Source organism: Phocoena sinus, chromosome 7, assembly GCF_008692025.1.
Source record: "Phocoena sinus isolate mPhoSin1 chromosome 7, mPhoSin1.pri, whole genome shotgun sequence".
In the NCBI taxonomy this organism is placed as follows: domain Eukaryota; kingdom Metazoa; phylum Chordata; class Mammalia; order Artiodactyla; family Phocoenidae; genus Phocoena; species Phocoena sinus.
Genome location: NC_045769.1, coordinates 54,908,380 through 54,931,987, shown reverse-complemented (window position 1 = coordinate 54,931,987; position 23,608 = coordinate 54,908,380). Strand labels below are relative to the sequence as shown.

The following is a 23,608-nucleotide window of genomic DNA, read 5'->3' as shown; positions in this document are numbered from 1 at the left end:
GCTGCACAAGCGCCACCTGGGGGAGATTTGGGAAAAAGCAGGTTCCCAGGCCCTGCTTCAGAGGAATCTGACTCAATAGATTTGGAGTGAAAAAGTGGGGATCTATGTTATTTAAAAAAAACTACCCCTTGAGTATGATGTACAACCATGTTTTGGAAGCACTTTTCCACATATCCATTCTTCTGAGGATGGAAAATAGGACAGCTATTCATGGGTCAGTATTAGGGCTTTTAAAAACCCACCAGTTCCCAAAATATTTCTATCACTGGACTTACCAGGGCGCCTGATAATTTCTCCTTTATAGTAGTTCTTTTAACTTTAGGCAGAGGTCATTCTCTACCTAAAATATAGCAGTGATTATTCATTAGCCATAAGATAAAGAGAAACCTCCTCTCTGTGGCATACCTGGCCCTCCATGATCTGGCGACTGCCTACCTGTCCATCTCTATTTGTCTCAGGATCTTTTTCTCAATACCCTTCTCCCTTGCCTGTAGCCCAGTGATGCAAAATTGCCTACTGCTCCCCTAATGCTCCACACTGGCTCAGCTCTCTGGGGCTTTGGTATGTGCTCTTCCTATTGCTCAGCTGTCTGCCCACACCTTTTACACCTAGAAAATAATCTTATGAAGAATGCCCTGATTCCTTCCTATACTCTCCTTTTTCCCTGTAACTATATTTTATACAGGTTTCTGCTGAAGCCTCTCTAAACTTACTGGACTTAACTTGTTTAAATGTCCATCTTTTGATGTCTGAAACTTAACTTTAAATAGTCCCCTCCCTCTCCCAAAAAAAGAAAAGGTGAGAGGGTGAGAGAGAGAGAGAGAGAGAGAGAGAGAGAGAGAGAGAGAGAGAGAAAGAGGGAGAGAGAGAGGCAGGGAGGGAGGGAGGAAGGGAGAGAGAGAGAGAGAACTGCCATGTTAATGGAAGAATGTTAACAATTAGTAAATCTAGGTGAAGGATCTCTGTAGGATTGAAATTTTTCAAAATGAAAAGTTAACTACCCCAAATGGCCTACCTTTGTGTAAGTTTCTGGAGTATGGGAAACATCATACTCATCTTTTTTTTTTTTTTTTTTTTTTTTACGGTACGCGGGCCTCTCACTGTTGGGGCCTCTCCCGTTGCGGAGCACAGGCTCAGCGGCCATGGCTCATGGGCCCAGTTGCTCCGCAGCATGTGGGATCCTCCCGGACCGGGGCACGAACTCGTGTCCCCTGCATCGGCAGGCGGACTCTCAACCACTGTGCCACCAGGGAAGCCCCCATACTCATCTTTTATTGCCCACATCTAATACCTGCTTTCATTAACTACTGAATGAATCAGTGAGTGAGAGGAATAGCACATTAATATCTTGATCTCTTTTGATGCATGAGTTATATTTTACCTTGTGGAAAATAGTGTGAATTCCAGCTGAGGTTGGAGGGGTTGGGGGTTGGGATTGTGGTGGAGGGTCAGGAGCAGAGGAGGCTGGACTTTCTAAGCTGCTGAGACTGTTTCTACAGGGTAGAAGGTGCAAGAAATGGTGAAGTTGGGAAGAACTGTCCCCCAGGCAAAACTTGATTACAAAACGTATTCCCTGTGTCAGGCCCCATGCTTTGAGAATTATTAACTTTTTTTTTAGTAGGGGCTGAGGAAGATTTTGCACACCCATAAAAATGTACCTGTCTATTCATTTGGAATTTCAATTTTCACACAGCAGAAATACTTCTAAGTTACAATTATCAAACTTTTAATTTTATCAGACATTCTGAACTTAATTATTACTTACAACAAAAATAAGTGCCTACCAGTGACCTATTAGTCCAACTTTCCCCACATATTACTTTCTTGATTTGTATCGAAATAATAGTTGACCTTTCCAAAATAATAATAATAATGACTGTAGTTCTATCTTTTTACTAAGATATCTTTCTATCTTTACACTAATGTGTCTCTTTAGCACATTTACTAACGTGCTAAGGAGACACATTATTCCCTTGTAAACTGGAGGACCCATCCTACAAATGAGCTTCCAGTTTCTACTTATGTCTTAATTTGGGAGAAAGTTGCCCTATCAGGGTGTTCCTGGGGAGTTAAAAACACCTGGGCCCTCACCTCATGAGTCTTCTCTGAGCCCTTCTTTACACCCTCATTCCCTGTTACTTGCTTTAGAGCATAATAAAGCCCTCCCTTCACCTTGGTGCCTTCCTTAAACTGGAAAAAAGAGGCAGGTGGGTTACACAAAATATCACAGAGAAAAATTAGTTAGACACTATCTGAAGTGCAAAAAAAAAAAAAAAACCCAAAACTACTTCAATTTTTCAAACTCTGAAGAAAAAAAAATCCATTTCTTGTCCTTACTTTGAAAAAAAAACCCATATTCTCAGATATAAAAAATCCATTGTCAGGTTAAAGAAGCCTCAGAGCAGTCACCAAATACAACACTTAGATTAACTGACAGTAGCAGTAATAACATGTTTTGGTTTTGCTTACTTTTTTTTTTTTTTAAAAAAAAAGCTAGTTGTTAAACAGAACAAAACGGAATGCCCAGTTGACAGTGTGAGCAGGCTTTGTGTTGACAATGAGATATGGAGCCTCTAAGATGAGCAATATCTTGCCTCAGGACTCGGTCAAGGCCAGCTTAATTGAAGTTTTCCTCTCCCACTTGTTTAGTCATTAAACTCAGGAAAGTATTTTGGAATTGGATCTGAGGAAAAGACACTCTGGTCAACATCATAAAGCTGGTTATTTAAAGAGATGCTAAAAGGCACTACTTTCCCTTTGGGCTCCAAAAGAATAGGAAACCAAAGCTATTCTGAGATGCACTCTTTTATAAGTGTAGCTTTGAAATCACTGGTTTTAAGTATAGCATATTTTATGGACATTATACCATCTCAACTGCCATGCAGCACACAAAAAGGATTATGGATTTTCTCTTCAGTGGAGCATTAAATAGTCCCCTGAATAGCAATTTTCTAAAAGAGCAAATATAGGTGGTGTATCCTGCATATGTTTTCCTGATACTGCAGAGTCTATCTGTAACACACACTGCAGGATACAGGTAACAGTTTCTGGCTCATAGAAAAAAAAAACACACACACACACAAAAACTCAGTTTTACCGCTAAAGTGAAAGCAATTAATTTAGGATACTTAAAAGCAAAGAGTGAAATTTTTGGAAACTTTTGAGAATAGTAGATTGTTAAGTTCATTACTTTTGTCAGTCTCCTGCACATAACATCACAGATTTGTTCTGGCTTTTGCTGTTCTTTTTAACTTACTTTGTTCTTGTTCTTTTTAGAATACTTACACTTTCATTTCTGCCTACCCACAACCTCTTAGCCTTCACATCCCAATTCCAATGCTGCCTCTTCTGTGAAACCTTTCTATTCACCCCAGCCAAAAGCAATTCCTCCTTTGCCTGGATTCCTTTGTCACTTTATTTTCACCTTTCTAATTTGCATGTTACATTTCACTCTATAGTACAATTGTGAAAGAGCAAGTTGTAAATTCTGTCGATTATAAACCAGATGAGAGCACGGACTTTCTATAGGACAGTACAATATTTCTTTTTTTCAATTTGTTCAAGTTGAAGCTACCGCAAAAGGTAAATAGCAAAAAAATAGTAAAATCAGTGCCTCAAAATTCATATTCTGAAAAAGTTTTGACTTAAAAAGCCAACAGAATTAGATGTTCCATGTGCCGTTTTAGTGATTCATGGGCTTCTTATAAAGTAGCCCTTGTGTTTAGAAGACTAAGATACTAAAACAGTCATTGAGACATTAGTGAAGGATGTTTGCTTACAAATGCTGATGAATGTGCAGTAAAGAAGGGAGGTCAGGTACGTTCCAATGACACCACCGCTCGACCTAGTCAGGTACTGGCTAATGATACAGAAAGCCAATTCAGAGAACAAATAAAGCTAGAAAATAGGCTTATTGAAACTTGATTATTGCACAGATATTGATAATATGATAATTTTTTTACTATACATGCAATGTAAATATGGTGATATGAAGGAAGAATTCCTTTTTTCTGCATCATTGTTGATAAACACAACTAGCTCTGAAATGTAGAAAATTAAATTGGATTGCATTGTCAACAAATATATTTTGAAATTTAAGTTTTGTGGGGGGTCTATGTTCTGATGGCACAACTGAAATGACAAGAAAATATCCTGGACTCATACTAAGGAGATTTGCTGGAATGAAAATCAACATCACGCTTCCTTCATCAAGAAAGTCCTACTCTGGAAAAGAAACTACAACTGCACTACACAGTGTGCTTAGTGATATAATGAAGATCGTAGATTTATAAAAGCTAATGCATGACATTTGATATCATTTTCTTTATTACGTGATCAGATGAAAGTTGGTGATGGCCAATCACTATTGCATGCTGAGGTACGACGGTTACTGAGAGAAAAATTTTTTTCAAAAACGTGTAACTACAAAGTAAACTTCCAGTGATTCCGTAAAGTAAAAATAAATAAATAAATAATAAAATAAAATTCATATCCTGAGAAGAAAGGTCATTAAAATTTTCTTTCAGATAATAACTCCTTAAAAGCCAATTTTTTAAAAAATCCAGTTTCCATTAGATTATAAGTTCCCAAAAGCCAGCCCACACCCCACTTTCTTTAGCCTCCCACTGCTCCAAGTTCAAAACCTTGTGGTTTGTCAGTGTTAACTATTATTTGGTGATTCAAAAATACTACTGTGTCTACCAAGCCAATGCTACACAGTTTACATGGCTCTATGTACTTGCCATTTTAAGATTAAAATCTCCTTGGATCCCAAATCCAAAAACGTAATACATATCCCAAATATTTCTATTATCTTGTTGTGTGTTTTCCTAGAGACTTTAGGAACTGATAAAATATATTCATGATCTACACCACTGATGAGTGAGGTACCTTCATATTTAGAAAAATAAATGACTCTTACAGCCTTATTTTCATATATGTAGAACATGAATGGTGAGAGAGATGCATTCATTATAAAGACCTATCAACACTGAGGCCTCACTACTGTATACTTCGATTACTCAATACTACATTTTGTCTTGTGTCAGTAATTCTAATTTAACTACATAATGCTTTTAGCAGTGTTCAGGTAGGCAAAGCTACTCAGAACTATTACATATTTTCTTTCTCTATTTTCTTTATTCACACCTTGCTTTATATCGAAAGTAAAATGATTATTCTACAGTAGGAGACTACACTTTAATAACTGCAACACACTCATCAGAAGAACTAAAATAGGAAAGTAATGCAATACTAAATGCTGGTGAGGATGCAGAAAAACTGAATCCCTCAACATTGCTGGTAAGAATAGAAAATGGTATAGCCACTCTGCAAAACAGTCTGGTACTTTTATATAAAAATAAACATAAAATTACCATAAGACTCAGTATTTATCCCGGAGAATTGAAAACTTCTGTCCACAGAAAAGACTGTGCATGAATGTTCATAGCAGCTTCATTTGTAATACCCCAAACCTGGACACAGCTAATATGTGCCTGAATGGGTGAAAGATTAAACAAACTGGTACATTCATACCATCGAATGCTATCTAGCAAAAGAAAGGATGAGCTATGTTACATACAACTTGGATGAATCTCAAGGGCTTTATGATGTGTGAAAAAGACCAAATGCAAAAAGTCAAAACTGTATGCTTCCATTTATATAAGTAACATTCTTGAATAATGAAATTATAGTGATGGAAGACAGATTTGTGGTTGCCAGGGTTTAGGGGTTGTGCCTGGGAAGAGATACAAATGAGTATAAAGAGGTAGCAGAGGGAGACCTTTGTGATAAAGGAATTCTTTGATTGCAGAAGTGGTTACACTGAATCTACACATGGGATAAAATGATAGAGTACTATGCAAATACATTGTATCAATATCAAGTTCCTGGTTTTGTATTATACTATAATTGAGTATGTTATAACCATTGGAGGAAACTGGGTGAAGTATACCCAGGTCCTTTCTGAACTAACTTTGCAACTTCCTGTGAGTCTAAAATTATTTCTAAAAATGGTTAAAATTAAAAATATATAAAAAGAAAATAAAATCTTGTAAATATGTAAAACTGGATGGAATTCAATGACAGTAAGCATATACTAGGACTCTTCTGGGCATCTAGGTCTATATTGTTGCTCCATATTTATTTTTTAATGTTACTTGTATGTTATCAGTCTTCCTCTAGATTGTAAGTTTCAGGAGGGCAATGATTTTCATCTGTTTTGTCCACTGATGAATCCCAAGAGCTTAGATCAGTGTTTGCATACATAATGTATTCAGTCAAAATCTGTTGAATGAGACAAGTGAGACAGTAGATCTATTGCTTTAGCATGTATATGCAATAACTTATGGTAAAAGATGAAAAGATACTCACAGTCTCAGATCCTGATCATGAGAATTGTAATAATCATACCAAAACATCTTTTTATCTCCTTAACTTTCCATTTGATCTTGTCTTTCATTTACTCAAGTAAGTGCAGACACACAGTTACTCTAACTGTTGCTTATGTAAGTTCTCAGTAAACAAAAAATGCCTTGTTAGGCTTGAAGTATATAACTTGACATTGTAAAGCACAAAAACAATTTTAAAAATATGCAGTTCTATTATATTTTTAAAAAATAATAATAGTTAGGACTTCCCTGGTGGCACAGTGGTTAAGAATCCGCCTGCCAATGCAGGGGACACAGGTTCAAGCCCTGGTCCGGGAAGATCCCACATGCCATGGAACAACTAAGCCTGTGTGCCACAACTACTGAGCCTGCACTCTAGAGCCCGTGAGCCACAACTACTGAGCCCACGTGCCACAACTACTGAAGACCGCACGCCTAGAGCCCATGCTCCACAACAAGAGAAGCCACCACAATGAGAAGCCCATGTACCACAATGAAGAGTAGCCCCCGCTCACCACAACTAGAGAGAGCCCATGCACAGCAATGAAGACTCAACACAGCCAAAAATTAATTAATTAAAAATAATAATTAACATTGACTTTAAAATGTTGTAACAATATAGTTCAATATATCAGTATAGCTCTTAGTCTCATAGTGATGGGAAGATTACTTAAATAGGTAAGACATGAGAAAATAATTTTGTGCTATTTTATCATTATAATAAATAACTTTATTATAACAATATAATAATAATACTTTATTATTATTATTATCACTTAGAATCCAAAGAATTCCATAGAAAGCATTTGCGTGTCTCAATACAAGGCTGTATCTTGTCCTGCTACTCTAACCATATGAGGATCTTTAGAACTAAAATATAAAAGTTTAATTTTACCTAATTTTGTCCTTAGCCTGTATGTGAATTATGTGACGTCCCCCACCAGGTGTTCCTCTGGCCAATCCACACTGCCTCTGCCAGGGGCCCTAAGGATCTGCACACCAGAATCTTCCATGCTGTCACAGGACAAGACTTAAGTCACTTTTCCCCATTGGGGACCAAGGCACCTTCATTGTTGGCTGTGATGTAAAGCACTTTTTGTGAAATCAAGTGTACACTTCTAGATAGGATGAGGCCTGAGTGCCTCAGCTTGTGCCAGGAGACCTCAGGATCCGGCATAGTGGAAAGATCATGACAAACTGGATTTTAATCAGAGTGGGAGTCCCAGCTCAGCCAGTTACCTGCCCTGAGCAAGTCATCAAACCTCTCTGAGAACAGACTGGTGGCTGCCAGAGGCAATGTGCTTTCCTCATAATATTGTCATAAGGACAAAATGAGATGATGCATGGAAAGTGTTTAGCACAGTGCCTGGCCACTGCAGGCTTCTATAAGGTTAGTAACTGTTAGCATCATCATCATTACTAACAGTTGCCAAAATGTAAGATAATGGTAAGGTCATAAATGTTTTGGAAACCACGTACTTCCTTCTATGGGCAGTTTACGCCTTTATTTCACTATCAACATAGGATATATACCCTCCTCTGTAAACCATACTTATTGAATTGAAGTTTTAGTTTATACATACAGTATGCAAACAAAATGGCTTTCTGGCTTAAAATATTTTCTGATGCAAGAGAAAGGAACATGCCATACCTAATTCCAGCTGTGAGAACCTGACTGCACATGCCTATTTGATGGTGTTATCACCCTGCCCTGTTTGTAAGGCACACCCTGCCCTGTTTGTAAGGCACACACATAACTGGCACACACATAACGGAACTCGATGTCTGGTTGGCTTCCAGTTTGAAACAGAAGCTGCAGCTAATGGGCTGCTGAAAACCCTGAGGGCCATAGCTGTCCAGGGTGGAAATAGCCTCTAACTGAAAGCTTGCCATGGCCCTCATTCAGTTAAGAATTCTTGGGGCAACTCTTTAACTTTCAGGGGTTCCTGTGCTAAAACCAAATTAGTAAAATATCAGATGGTTCTGCTGTTGCTAGGAAATGTCAGTAACATAAGCCATGACAGAAATGGACAAAATTAAGAAAACTAACTTGGAAAATTCTGACATTGTATTGAATCAGTCAATGTGGATTAAAAACAAAAATAAGCAGGTTCCTTTTTTTTTTTTTTGGTCACTTTTCAAACCAGAGCCATTTACTAAAGACCCATAAAACATCCATTTTAGCAGAAAATCTACTCATAAAGGAAATGCCAGAACCACCTTTCCCTTTCAAAGTTACAACTTATTCCCTTTATAATTAAATGTAAACAGAATCAGATATTTTCTTTTCCTCAACTTACTGCGAAAAAATTTCTGTACAAAGAAGATTTCTTTTGTACAGACCCAATAAAATATGGTATTTTAAAACAGATTTAAAATGTACCCGAAGAGCTCTACAACATTACTTTTCATAAATGAATTTTCTTAACTTTTCCTTCTTGGGTATTTGCATACAAATGACTCTTCCATGTCTGCTCCATGAAATGACGTAAATAATATAATTAGAAATAATCTACAGGTGCATGGATTAGATTATTAGCAGTGGTTTCTGTTGTTTGAGGGGTGTGTCTGTACCCTTGGATTTGTTTAGATTTTACTACCTTTCCCTCAGATCTGTAGCTTTTTATGTGACTGAAAAAACAGAGTCCTGGAGGCTTATCAAGAATGTCATTGTGTGTTTTACTGGAGAACTTGAACTCTACCAAAATGCTTGAATAAAAAACCAAAATAACAACAAAGAGAATGACACATTCCCTAAGACTTGATGAAAGCTAGGACACTGGGAAGTTTTTGTACCAAACAGAAGGACAAATAAATACAAGTACTAAACTAACATTTGTTCACAGGATGAATCCAAAGTAGAGGAAAGAGACAGCTACTTCTGTCTTAAAGAGTTAGCTCTCTTCCCTGCCCCAGAAACAAAACTTCTCACGCCCAATACTCCCACAGCCCCATATTTCAAGTTTGACCTTAAATTCTACCTTCTCCATGAAACTACTCCAGCTAAATCAATTTCTCTTTTCACCCGAACTTGCCTATTGTACTTTCACTATCATCAATTTTCATCTGGGGACCTAATTAATCATCCAGTGCCTTGATGTTGTGATTTCACTGTTTCATGGGTCTCCTAGGGTCATTTCCCGATATGTTATTACATATTATAAATTTCTAGAGGCCAAAGATGTCTCTTCCGTTTCTTTTGTGCCTCCCCACCCTGAAATGCCAAGTACAGAGCCAGGAACACAGCAGACAGGGAGGCCAGTCCAGCAGAGCAGAGCCATCATGGTGCTAAACAACTAGACTCTTGCAAAGCCTCTAAGATCCACAGCCGTAACATTGATAAGAAATTACAGAGTGGTCCTTTTCAGTCAACTGAGAAGTCACATCCTTACAACTCTCGAATGAGTGGGATTTTATACTCCAGCTAATGGCCGAGGCATGCAGCATGCGGAGTACAGACACGGCACAGAGGCACACCACGGCAGTTGGAGTCCCATCTCCACTGCTTCCCAGCTGTATGGCAAATGGCTTGTGTGTTCATTAGTTTCCTCATTTGTAAAATGGGGATTAAAAATAATAGTAGCTGATAATCATTCAACACTTACTATGTTGTGAAGCACTGTTCTAAAGTCTTTAAATGTTGTAACTCATTGAATCCTCACACACACCTTATTAGGTAGGCACTATTATAACCCCATTTTACAGGTGAAGAAACTGAGACAGAGAGAGGGCAAGAAACTTTCCCAGAGTTACACATCTATGCAGCAACCCTGGGATTCACATCTAGGCAGGCAGAGCTTACATGCTCACCTGCAAGGTGTATTGCCTCTCATAAAATGTACCCCTCATGATTATTTTAAGGATTAAACAAATGAATAGTTTTAAAATATTTATTAATACTTAATATTAAATATTTTAAAGTGGTTGACACATAGCAAGTACTCAATAAAAGTCCACGGTATTATGTTTATAGGTATGTCATAATTTAGGCTTCAAAATTCTACAACTAATTTAAACAAAAATCATCTAGATAATAACTTAATATATGCTGACACAATCTCTGCCCAGAAGGAAGCTTACACCCTTAGGAGAAATATATATGCATGTAGAAAAACTAAGCAAACCAATGTTAAAAGTGACACTACCTGATGAGGAAGAAGCCATTAGACCTGCAGGTGGCAATTGTGGCTTGCCCTTGCCCCATCCAGCGTCTTATCACATAGGGCTCTAGGTAGCTCCTTTTAGCAGGTACCCAAGATGATTCTGGTGTAAATACTCATAAACCACACTTTCAGCACATTTATATAGGCCACACTTGAACAGGTACCATAATAGAGTGTGAGACTATACTTATATAAAGAGGTGCTGATTGAGAAGCCCAGCGGAAACAAGTGGAGAGAGATGGGCCCAAGGTGGGGCTGGAGCCCAGGGAATGCTTCCCAGAGGAGGGAGACTTAGCATTCTAAAGCAAGGACATCAATGATTCACTCGGAAACTCATCCTCCAGCTCAGTTAAAAGAAGAATAATGACACAAATCAGAAAAACTAAAAGTATGAATAATTTATCAGTTCCACCCTGTTCTCTTAGGAGCCCAAATGTTCGGTACATTAATAACTGAGTCTTCTTAAAACCCTCAGAACTGCTGTGAGCAAGATGAACACGGTATGTGAATACCATTAAATCATCACTATTGTCTTTACCACAGTCCTTTTTTACACGTTTCCTTTTTTACTACACAGAGATGAATGGTTCCTGAAATTATGTAAAGGATACATGTATTCACTCATTCACTCATTCATTTATTCACTCATTCTACGAACACAATCTGTTGAATATCTAATCTACGCACAGTGCTATAGGTCCTAAGGGGAAACACGTTCAACAGTCTAATGGAGAAGACAAAAATGAAACATAGACGGCTTTCCATGAAACAGATAATATAGTAGAGGTAGGTAGTCTACAAGTTGCAGAGGGGCCTCAGAGGAGAATGTGGTCAATAGCATAAATGGGGAGGACTGCAGACAGGTTTCAGAGAGCAATAATAACTTCCTCACTGTCAAATCTCACGGCACATTCCTCAAACACGCTGCTGCTTCCAACACTATCCAAGACTGTCTTGAAATTTCCTTTTGCCCAAATTTTGTGATGAGACCCTGATTATTTTTGCCTCTAACCTTCCATGGCCCTTTCCCAATTCCATTGATGGCACCTCTGTTCAAGCCTTTTAATGTGGTTGTTTGATGGTAGTTGTTTCTCCTGGTTTGGGCCAGAGTTTCTTATTCTTTACTGTGCATGAGAATTATTGCAAAATCTTTTTAAAATGTACAGGTGTCCCAGCATTTCCTTGACTTGGGTTTTGGGGCCTGGATATATGAGCCATGTGCTTTTTTTTTTTTTTTTTTTTTTTTTAAAGATTCTTATGCCAGTCAGGATGAGAACCACCTACGTAGGCCTGCCTACCTCTAACTGTCCCATGTGGAGACTGTTCATTTTCACGTCATTCCCTCACCGGTTTCCTGAACTGCCTCAGTTCTGGGCCTGGAAACAGTCATCAGACTGAGAACTGTGGAGCATGAAGTCACCGTCCCAGACTTCTCCACTCAGGATACCATTTCGAAGACTACTTCTACTGGGACCATTTGGAATCTGAGAACTGCCTCCCACTCCTCTTGCCCTTGGTCACTTGTGAAAGACCCTCTGATCATCTATCCTCTTTATAATCCTCTCCCTGATTCCTTTCCTTCCAAACTTCACCACTGTATCTCATGGAAATTCAGATTCATAGCAGGCAAAGTCTTCACTAATTCTCACACTCCACTACTTAAGTGAAGGCTGCTCTTCTCCCCTAACACTAGTCTCTCCCACTGTAACGAAATCATCTCTCACAATCAGCATCACCTTCTTATTTCAGTCAAGTTTGTTGGAGAATGGCCTACTCGTGCTATCTCTGATTCTTCTCTTTACATTTGTTCCTTCATTAAACAACCACAACTTGGTGTCCAGCATCATTGCTCCCCTGAAACTACTCTACTAAGTGATACCAGTAACCTCCAACCTGTCAAATAGAAAGAACATTCCAATTAAAATGGCACTCCTTTGGCAATTACGTAATAACACCAGGAGGACATCTACTTTTCTTATCTGACAGGCGTTAAGGTTTGGGATTATCATGAACTTTTCCCTCACTCTCTACATAAAATAAATGATCTGATTCTATAATATCTTCTTCACAACTTATTAGTTTAATTCATCAAAAATATATTTCTATTATACATAACATACTGTGCTACCTGCCAAAACAAGGACTTTTAATTAATTTATTTATTTTAACATCTTTATTGGAGTATAATTGCTTTACAATGGTCGGTTAGTTTCTGCTGTATAACAAAGTGAATCAGCTATACATATACATATATCCCCATATCTCCTCCCTCTTGCGTCTCCCTCCCATCCTCCCTAACCCACCCCTCCAGGTGGTCACAAAGCACGAAGCTGATCTCCCTGTGCTATGCAGTTGCTTCCCACTAGCTATCTATTTTACATTTGGTACTGTATATATGTCCATGCCACTCTCTCACTTTGTCCCAGCTTACCATTCCCCTTCCCCGTGTCCTCAAGTCCATTCTCTACATCTTTATTCCTGTCCTGCCCCTAGGTTCTTAAGAACCATTTTTTGTTTTTTTTAGATTTCATATGTATGTGCTAGCATACAGTATTTGTTTTTCTCTTTCTGACTTACTTCACTCTGTATGACAGACTCTAGGTCCATCCACCTCACTACAAATAACTCAATTTTGTTTATTTTTATGGCTGAGTAATATTACATTGTATATATGTGCCACATCTTCTTTATCCATTCATCTCCTGATGGACACTTACCCTGCTTCCATGTCCTGGCTACTGTATATAGAGTTGCAGTGAACACTGTGGTACATGACTCTTTTTGAATTATGGTTTTCTCAGGGTATATGCCCAGTAGTGGAATTGCTGGGTCACATGGTAGTTCTATTTTTAGTTTTTTAAGGAACCTCCATACTGCTCTCCATAGTGGCTGTATCAATTTACATTCCCACCAACAGTGCAAGAGGGTTCCCTTTTCTCCACACCCTATCCAGCACTGATTGTTTGTAGACTTTTTCACGATGGCCATTCTGACCAGTGTGAGGTGATACCTCATTGCAGTTTTGATTTGCATTTCTCTAATGATTAGTGATGTTGAGCATCCTTTCATGTGTTTGTTGTCAATATGTGTATCTTCTTTGGAGAAACGTCTATTTAGGTCTTCTGCCTAAATTGGGTTGTTTGTTTTTTTGATATTGAGCTACATGAGCTGCTTGTAAATTACGGAGATCAATCCTTTGTCAGTTGCTTCATTTGCACATATTTTCTCCCATTCTGAGGGTTGTCTTTTCATCTTGTTTACGGTTTCCTTTGCTGTGCAAAAGCTTTTCAGTTTCATTAGGTCCCATTTGTTTATTTTTGTTTTTATTTCCATTACTCTAGGAGGTGGGTCAAAAACGAGCTTGCTGTGATTTATATCATAGAGTGTTCTATGTTTTCCTTGAAGAGTTTTATAGTGTCTGGCCTCACATTTAGGGCTTTAATCCATTTTGAGTTTATTTTTGTGTATGGTGTTAGGAAGAATTCTAATTTCATTCTTTTACATGTAGCTGTCCAGTTTCCCCAGCACCACTTATTGAAGAGGCTGTCTTTTCTCCATTGTGTATTCTTGCCTCCTTTATCAAAGATAAGGTGACCATATGTGCATGGGTTTATCTCTGGGCTTTCTATCCTGTTCCATTGATCTATATTTCTGTTTTTGTGCCAGTACCATACTGTCTTGATTACTGTAGCTTTGTAGTGTAGTCTGAAGTCAGGGAGCCTGATTCCTCCAGCTCCGTTTTTCATTCTGAAGATTGCTTTGGCTATTTGGGGTCTTTTGTGTTTCCATACAAATTGTGAACTTTATTGTTCTAGTTCTGTGAAAAATGGCATTGGTAGTTTGATAGGGATTGCATTGAATCTGTAGATTGTTTTGGGGAGTAGATTCATTTTCACAGTGTTGATTCTTTCAGTCCAAGAACATGGTATATCTCTCCATCTATTTGTATCATCTTTAATTTCTTTCATCAGTGTCTTATCCTTCTCTGCATACAGGTCTTTTGTCTCCTTAGGTAGGTTTATTCCTAGATATTTTATTGTTTTTGTTGCAATGGTAAATGGGAGAGTTTTCTTAATTTCACTTTCAGATTTTTCATCATTAGTGTATAGGAATGCCAGAGATTTCTGTGCATTAATTTTGTATCCTGCTACTTTACCAAATTCATTGATTAGCTCTAGTAGTTTTCTGGTAGCATCTTTAGGATTCTCTGTGTATAGTATCACGTCATCTGCAAACAGTGACAGCTTTACTTCTTCTTTTCCGATTTGGATTCCTTTTATTTCCTTTTCTTCTCTGCTTGCTGTGGCTAAAACTTCCAAAACTATGTTGAGTAAGAGTGGTGAGAGTGGGCAACCTTGTCTTGTTCCTGATCTTAGTGGAAATGCTTTCAGTTTTTCACTATTGAGAACAATGTTGGCTGTGGGTTTGTCACATATGGCCTTTATTATGTTGAGGTAAGTTCCCTCTATGCCTACATTCTGGAGGGTATTTATCATAAATGGGTGTCGAAGTTGTCAAAAGCTTTTTCTGTATCTATTGAGATATCATATGATTTTTATCCTTCAATTTGTTAATATGGTTTATCACATTGATTTGCATATATTGAAGAATCCTTGCATTCCTGGGATAAACCTCACTTGATCATGGTGTATGATCCTTTTAATGTGCTGTTGGATTGTGTTTGCTAGTATTTTGTTGAGGATTTTTGCATCTATGTTCATCAGTGATATTGGCCTGTAGTTTTCTTTCTTTGTGACATCCTTGTCTGGTTTTGGTATCAGGGTGATGGTGGCCTTGTAGAATGAGTTTGGGAGTGTTCCTCCCTCTGCTATATTTTGGAAGAGTTTGAGAAAGATAGGTGTTAGCTCTTCTCTAAATGTTTGATAGAATTTGCTTGTGAAGCCATCTTGTCCTGGGCTTTTGTTTGTTGGAAGATTTTTAATCACAGTCTCAATTTCAGTGGTTGTGACTGGTCTGTTTATATTTTCTATTTCTTCCTGGTTCAGTATCAGAAGGTTGTGCTTTTCAAGGAATTTGTCCATTTCTTCCAGGTTGTCCATTTGATTGGCATATAGTTGCTTGTAGTAATCTCTCATGATTCCTTGTATTTCTGCAGTGTCAGTTGTTACTTCTCCTTTTCCATTTCCAATTCTGTTGATTTGAGTCTTCTGCCTTTTTTTCTTGATGAGTCTGGCTAATGGTTTATCAATTTCGTTTATCTTCTCAAAGAACCAGCTTTTAGTTTTATTGATCTTTGCTATTGTTTCCTTCATTTCATTTTCATTTATTTCTGATCTGATCTTTATGATTTCTTTCCTTCCGCTAACTTTGAGGGTTTTTTGTTCTTCTTTCTCTAATTGCTTTAGGTGTAAGGTTAGGTTGTTTATTTGAGAAACAAGGACTTTTAAATTTGAGTCTCTTTACTCTCACACTCAGAACTCTAGTCCAAGTTCCAATGTCTCCATAGACATCTCTTAACTCCAGTGGTTTTTCCATTTAAGTTCACCCTGTATATTGTTTTAAAGGTAACCTTTCTCAAACTCCATTTTTAGCAAACTTTCCCCTACTTTAAGAACCCACTCTTGGCCACAATCAAATCTAACTGCATAGCCCAACATGTTCTGCCTTTCAGCCCAAGCCCTTATCCTCCATACAAGTTTTGCCTTATCTCAATATTTCCTGGCAGTGTTCTTCATGTGCCTATGTGTATCTTGCTTACACTTGTGTCAACAGCTTTGCTAACCCATTCTCTGATCTGGAATGTCATTTTGACAAGCAATCCTTACCTGTCACTTGCTTTGAGATCCAAATAATATTCTCATCTCTTGGGCTGGTGACTCTTGCATGAGCCATCTGTCAGCACCTTGTATATAGTTTTTCATATATTGATATTACCTGGCAATGGATATATTCTGAATATTAATCCTACCTCTTTAAATAAATTAGAGTGGCAGTAATACATAGTGACATAAACTATTGTGGAACTTGGGCAAAAGCCACTACTGAACTTGTTTAACCACCTGGTAAATGTGAATATATCCTTGATGTAAGGATTAAATACTTAATGCTAGTATGATGACTGGCACATGAAAATGGCCAATAGGTAGTAAACATTATTGCTTCTGCAAGCCTTTCAAGGGGTAGGAACTTAGTCCTCATTTTGTAATGTTTCATGGCCATAACCCTTTGTGCACCCAATTCTGATCTGTGTACACAGAGGATGACCTATAGCTATACATTGGGTCCCTAAGTCAATGATGAAAATTCTGGTAAGTATGGTGAAATTCTATGTGTAAGTTTAGCTGGTTGTCTTGTAGAAATATAAACCTGAGTTATTAAAAGTAATCGCTCACAATGACTAATGAATTGGCCAAAATGGGAATTTCAGGATTGAAAACGTTGTTTGGTATTCCTGTGTTTACTTAAACTTTTTTGCAGGCCAGTTGTTAAGTCTCAGATAATATGGAAAACCTTATTGTTCTTGAAAGAGAAAGAAAATCCAGAATTTATAATTATTTGTCCTCCTCATCTTGATGAATTATCCAACACTTTTTCCAGGGGGGTGGCTTAGTTCTGAAAAGCAGGACTTACCAGAGATTTAAATCTTTACCACATTTACAGACCGTGTATGTCCTTCTCCAAGTACAAAACACTAAATGACAATAAAAACTGGTGGACCTCTCAAGTTACTAGAGATCGTATTTTTTCAGTAACATTTGCATCCTCTCTTTTGTTTATTATTCAGAATTTAGGCCATCGCCTACAACCATAAAGGAAAACTAGTCATATGTGAAATACTTATAAATGAATTAAGCAACACAAAGAAAAATTCTTTGTTAGTCCAAGTTTTATAAATATGCTAACAAAAATATATCCTTGCTCTATATTCATCACTCAAGTAACAAAATATATAGTCTTTAATGACCTGTTAACCAACATTAAGCAAAATTAACCAAGGCATATTAACAGAATCCTTTCAGCTGTTTTTAGAATCTGAATTGCATTTGGCCGCCCATGTTATTAGCACTACTAAGCAACAAAACCATAAGAAGTCCACTGAGCAATATCTGAGAAATGGATGAACAATGAACAAACTAATTACATATAAAATCATTAACGAAATGTGCACTAATGCTTTCAGAACTCACAACCAGACAATTCACCATTTAATTACTGCCTTCTACTGTCAGCCTTTCAAACTAGATTAATATTGATACAAAGCTTTCTTTTCATTCTTTCAAAATGCTTATGTAATTTGTTTTAAAGAAATTACTCTTTCAAGTAAAATCAATTGCAATAGCTAAAACACATGTGCAAATGCAATTACACTCCTACATTTTAAAAAATATTACACTGGGAAAAATATACCTACTCCTGTGAAAGTATCTAATAACACTGCTTTATTAATCACCTTCCAAAAATTACCATTAGAAATATTTTGGCCTACTTTTCTTTCATTTCTTGTCCCTGAAAGAAATCTCATCTCATAATTATCCTTTTCAGATTCTCCATACATTGGTTTGATTATAAGCAGACTTCTCCTGAGCCAAAAAATAAACTATTTTCATTCCCAGAAGATTTAACCTCCTTTAGTCTCTAAATATTCACTGTCTAATATGGTATCCACTACCCATTTGAAATGTGGCTAGTTCATATTGTGATGTGCTATAAGTATAATGTACACACAGGATTTTGAAGATTTAATACAAAAAATTAAAATATCGCATTAACAGTTTTTATAATGATTACATATTGAATGATAATTTAGATATATTAGAATAAATTAAACATATTACTAAATTAATTTCACTTGTTTTTACTTTTATTATTGGGTGAGTTTTGGTAATTTGTGGCTTTCAAAGAATTGGTTCATTTCATTTAAATTGTTGAATTTATGTGCACAGAGTTGTTCATAGTATTACTACATTATATTTTTAATGTGTGTGGGGTTTATAGTGATGCCCCATCTTTCATACCTAATACTCATAATTTTTGCCTTCTCTCTTTTTACCTTTCTCAGTCTGGCTAGAGGCTTATCAAAATTTCACTGACTTTTCCAAAGAACCATGCATTTCTCTGTTATTTTTCTGTTATCTGTTTCATTAATTTCTGCTCTTATCTTTATTTTTTGCTTCATTCTGCTTGCCTCAGTTTTAATTTGCTCTTATTTTTCTAGTTTCTTAAGGCAAAAACATAGATTGTTGATTTGAGACATTTATTATTTTCTAATGTAAGTGTTTAATGCTCTAAAATCTATATTAGGCTATTAGAAAATTTAAAATTACATATATGTTCAATAAATGGTGCTGGAATCCCACTACTGGGCATATACCGAGAAAACCATAACTCAAAAAGAGTCATGTACCAAAATGTTCATTGCAGCTCTATTTACAATAGCCCAGAGATGAAAACAACTTAAGTGTCCATCATCAGATGAATGGATAAAGAAGATGTGGCACATATATACAATGGAATATTACTCAGCCATAAAAAGAAACGAAATTGAGCTATTTGTAATGAGGTGGATAGACCTAGAGTCTGTCATACAGAGTGAAGTAAGTCAGAAAGAGAGAGACAAATATCGTATGCTAACACATATATATGGAATTTAAGAAAAAAAATGTCATGAAGAACCTAGGGGTAAAACAGGAATAAAGACACAGACCTACTAGAAAATGGACTTGAGGATATGGGGAGGGGGAAGGGTAAGCTGTGACAAAGTGAGAGAGAGGCATGGACATATATACACTACCAAACGTAAGGTAGATAGCTAGTGGGAAGCAGCTGCATAGCACAGGGAGGTCAGCTCGGTGCTTTGTGACCGCCTGGAGGGGTGGGATAGGGAGGGTGGGAGGGAGGGAGACACAAGAGGGAAGAGATATGGGAACATATGTATATGTATAGCTGATTCATTTTGTTGTAAAGCACAAGCTAGCACACCATTGTAAAGCAATTATACTCCAATAAAGATGTTTAAAAAATTAAAAAAATAAATGGTGCTGGGATAACTGGATATTCACATGTAAAAGGATGAAACTGAATCTGTATCTTACACCACTTACAAAAGTTAACTCAAAAGGATTAAAGACCATGAAACTCCTAGAAAACATAGGAACAAAGCTCCTTGACGTGTGTCTTGGTAATTATTTTTTTGGATATGACACCTAAAGCACAAGCAACAAAATTAAAATTAAACAAGTGGGACTACATCAAACTAAAAAGCTTCTGCACAGCAAAGGAAACCATCAACAAAGTGAAAAGACAATCTATGGAATGGGAAAATAATATTTTCAAATCATATATCTGAAAAGGGGCTAATATCCAAAATATATAAAAACTCCTACAATTCAATAGCAAAAATCCCCAAATAACCCAATTAAAAAATGGGCAAAGGATCTGAATAGACATTTCTCCAAAGAAAATATATGAAAGGCTAACAGGTACATGACAAGATGCTCAACATCGTTAGCCATTAGGCAAATGTGAATTAAAACGACAATGAGAGGGGACTTCCCTGGTGGCGCAGTGGTTAAGAATCCTCCTGCCAATGCAGGGGACATGGGTTTGAGCCCTGGTCAGGGAAGATCCCACATGCAGCTGAGCAACTAAGCCCGTGCGCCACAACTACTGAGCCTGCATTCTAGAGCCCGTGTGCTGCAACGAAGAGTAGCCCCTGCTCGCCACAACTAGAGAAAGCCCACGCGCAGCAACGAAGACCCAACGCAGCCAAAAGTAAAAATTAATTAATTAAAAAAAAAGAAAAGAAAAGAAAAAAGCACAATGAGACATCACCGCTCACCTGACAGAAAGACCATCATCAAAAAGTCAACAGATAATAATGCTGGCATGGATGTGGAGATAAGGGAACCCTTGTGCACTGCTGGTAGGATTGTAAATTGGTACAGCCACTATGGCAAACAGTATGGAAGATCCTCAAAATGTTGAAAATAGAACTACCAAATGATACATTTCTGGGAATATATCCAAAGGAAGTGAAAACAGTAACTCAAAAGATATCTGCACCCCCATGTTCATAACAGCATTATTTACAATAGCCAAGACACAGAAGCAACCTAAGTGTCTACTGATGGATGAGTGGATAAAGAAGATGTGGTATATACATACAATGGAATATCATTCAGTCATAAAAAAAAAACAATGAAATCCTACCATTTGCAACAACATGAATGAACCTTGAAAGCATTGTGCTAAGTGAAATAAGTCAGAGAAAGACAAATAGCTGTATGATCTCACTTACATGTGGAATCTAAAAACAAAACAAACAACAAAACTGAACTCATGGATACAGAGAACAGATTGGTAGTTACCAGAGGCAGAAGGTGTGGAGAGGGGGAATTTGAGGGAGGTGGTCAACAGCACAAACTTCCAGTTATAAGATGTAACATACACTGCTGCATGATACGGGGGAAAGTTGTTAAGAGAGTAAAGGAGTTCTTATCACAAGGAGAATTTTTTTTCCTTTTCTTCTTTCTTTTTTTTATTGTACCTGTATAAGAAGATGGATCTTAGCTGAACCAATGTGGTGATCATTTCACAATATATGTAAATCAAACCATCACGCTGTATGCCTTAAATTTATACGGTGATGTATGCCAATTATCTCAAAACTGGAAAAATAAATAAATAAAAGTAAATATGAGATTGCATTTGTGGTTCACATTATATGTTTCTATTTACTGCTGCTCTCAGAAGTATAACACACTAGCAAAGTATTTTCTGTCCAACACATTAATAAAAGTTTAATAGCCTATGGGAACACTGAAGCAAAAATCTCAGGCTTTCAGAAAGCAGCTGCAACAGCCTTCAGTGGTTTGGGTTTCTCTAGTTCCGATTATGTAAATACTTCGGATATGTTTCGAGCTGAACTTAAAGTAAAAAAAAACATGTCCTACGAAACTGAATCTAACAGCTCATGGTTTTTAGAGTTCCCTCTCTACTGACAGAGTAATTAGGATTTCTTTAAGAAAATCAGCCATCTGTATAACGTGAGTTACTGGGCTGAACGGTGAGACTGCTCTCTCACCTTCTCTGTCTTCTTATTTCACTGGCTTGACCCAGTGCCTGAAATTTGTACCATAGAAGCCCCCTTACTGGTCCTCTGGGCTGAAACCTGGGGCTTTGGTTTCCTTCCCACCACTGTGTCTGCCGGACCAAGCAGTGGGGAGAACAGAGGGAGGAAAACGCCATGTGAATTTACAACAAGCTCAGGGACCACAGGTCCTCTGGTCAGAGAGGATCCCCTCCCTCAGAGATTCAGGCACCTGCCTGTTGCCTCCATCTTCACCATCGCTGGGGGATTGCCTGTGCTGGGGAAGAGAGAATAGAAAAGCACAAAGCAAAAGCAAAAGCACAGTATTTCCTCCCTTTCTGTCTGACTCACAGAAGTCCTCTTTCTAGTGCTCAGATCTGAAAGAGAAGACTTTTCTGGAACTTTTTCTGTCCATATCTGATGCATACTTCAGAGTGTCAACTTGCTTTTGAATCCAAGCTGGGTAATATTGAAGAGAGAAAAAACAATACTGCTGGCTTGGTGGCCTTTGGAATTCTGGTCTCTTTCCCTAATTTACATGCTAGTCCCTCCTTTTCAGCATCCTCAGCACACATACATACTGCCAAGGTTTATAGTTACATTTAATGGAGACAGGGTGGAGGCTGTTTATTCCATCTTTCCTGGAACTGGAACTAGTATCCAACTTTAAGACATTAAAAAAAAAAAAGACAAAAATTCTAATCTCACTCAAGTCCCTGAACTTCAAGTATGTGTTAGGTGGAAGACAGAGGATACAGGTAATTTGAAGATCAGAGCTAACCACAGAATCAGAAGTTTGATGTATTCTCCTGAGGACTAATAGCTAGATGAACTTGTCATGAGAATGATACAGCCATGTTATTTGAAAACATCTTGAGTTTTACACATTTATACTTATAGTATATCTAAGATAAGTCTAGAGTTTAGAAAAGATGCATTCTGGCTAAGGCTAATCAGGTAGGAGTCGTACTAGACTTAAAACAAATAAACAAAACAAAATTCCCTCATTCTTGGTTAAGTACAATACTTACTTATGGCTTTTCTGGAGCAGAAGTATCTGTTGCCTTCTGTATAGAATGAAAAAGGTATATTTTTACCCTAACATTTAATATAACTCAGTATATTGAAGATTGGGAGTGGGGGTGAGTAGGTCCTATGCTACCAGCTACAATCTTACCTCTACTACCCCTCACTTATATTTCTTGAACTGTCAGAGTTCTGCCTTGTCAGTCCAAATCTTGGACCAAGACCCTCTTTTCATAACTAATAAGGACTATGGGTTCTACTTTCCATTAAAAATTTTTGCTTGTAGATTTATATTTTAAAGGAGTATTTTAGAATAATTAACAGCTTGGAAACTACAGGCCTATGATCTCAAAAATGTTAGTTGTGATCCTGACTTTTGACCAAGTTTTCAAATAGGAATATGTTGGTGACAAATAACATAAAGCCCAACCAACACTGGTTTAAACACTCACAGGTTCATCTATGTCATAGCAATAGTCCTAGGGCTCAGCATACTCTTCCACAGTATAAAAGTAGCATAAATAATCAGCTTATAAATTTATTCCCCTATTGTTGGACATTGTTTTGTTTCCAGTTAGGTTATTTTACCAAAAACATGTGAAAAGATGCTTAATATCATAGCAAAGCATCTTCATATCTATATCCTTACTAGTGCTTTCATTTCCAAGGATGAATTCCCAGAGGTGAGGTTGCTGAGTCTCAGGATGTGAGCATCTTACATTTTAATGCTTGCTAGTTTCCAAAATGATTGTGTTAATCCAAATTCTCACCAACAGTATAGTAGAACGCCCCTTTCCTCACATTCTCACCATCACTGAATGTTATCAATATTTTAAACTTTTAATGGTGTATAGGCAATTAAAAATTTATCTTTTTATCATTATTTAGTTTCATTTCTCAGGCCATTATTGACATTGAGTTTCTTTTTACATGTTTATTGGCAATCTGCCTCTCTTCTGTGAATAGTCTATTTTTTATTT

General features: G+C 37.3%; 1 protein-coding gene across 1 annotated transcript in view; it reads right to left on the bottom strand.

The window, feature by feature from the left end:
• CCDC141 (coiled-coil domain containing 141) overlaps positions 1 to 23,608 on the bottom strand; it is a 204,396-nt gene that overhangs the window by 170,143 nt on the left and 10,645 nt on the right. The window lies entirely within an intron of this gene.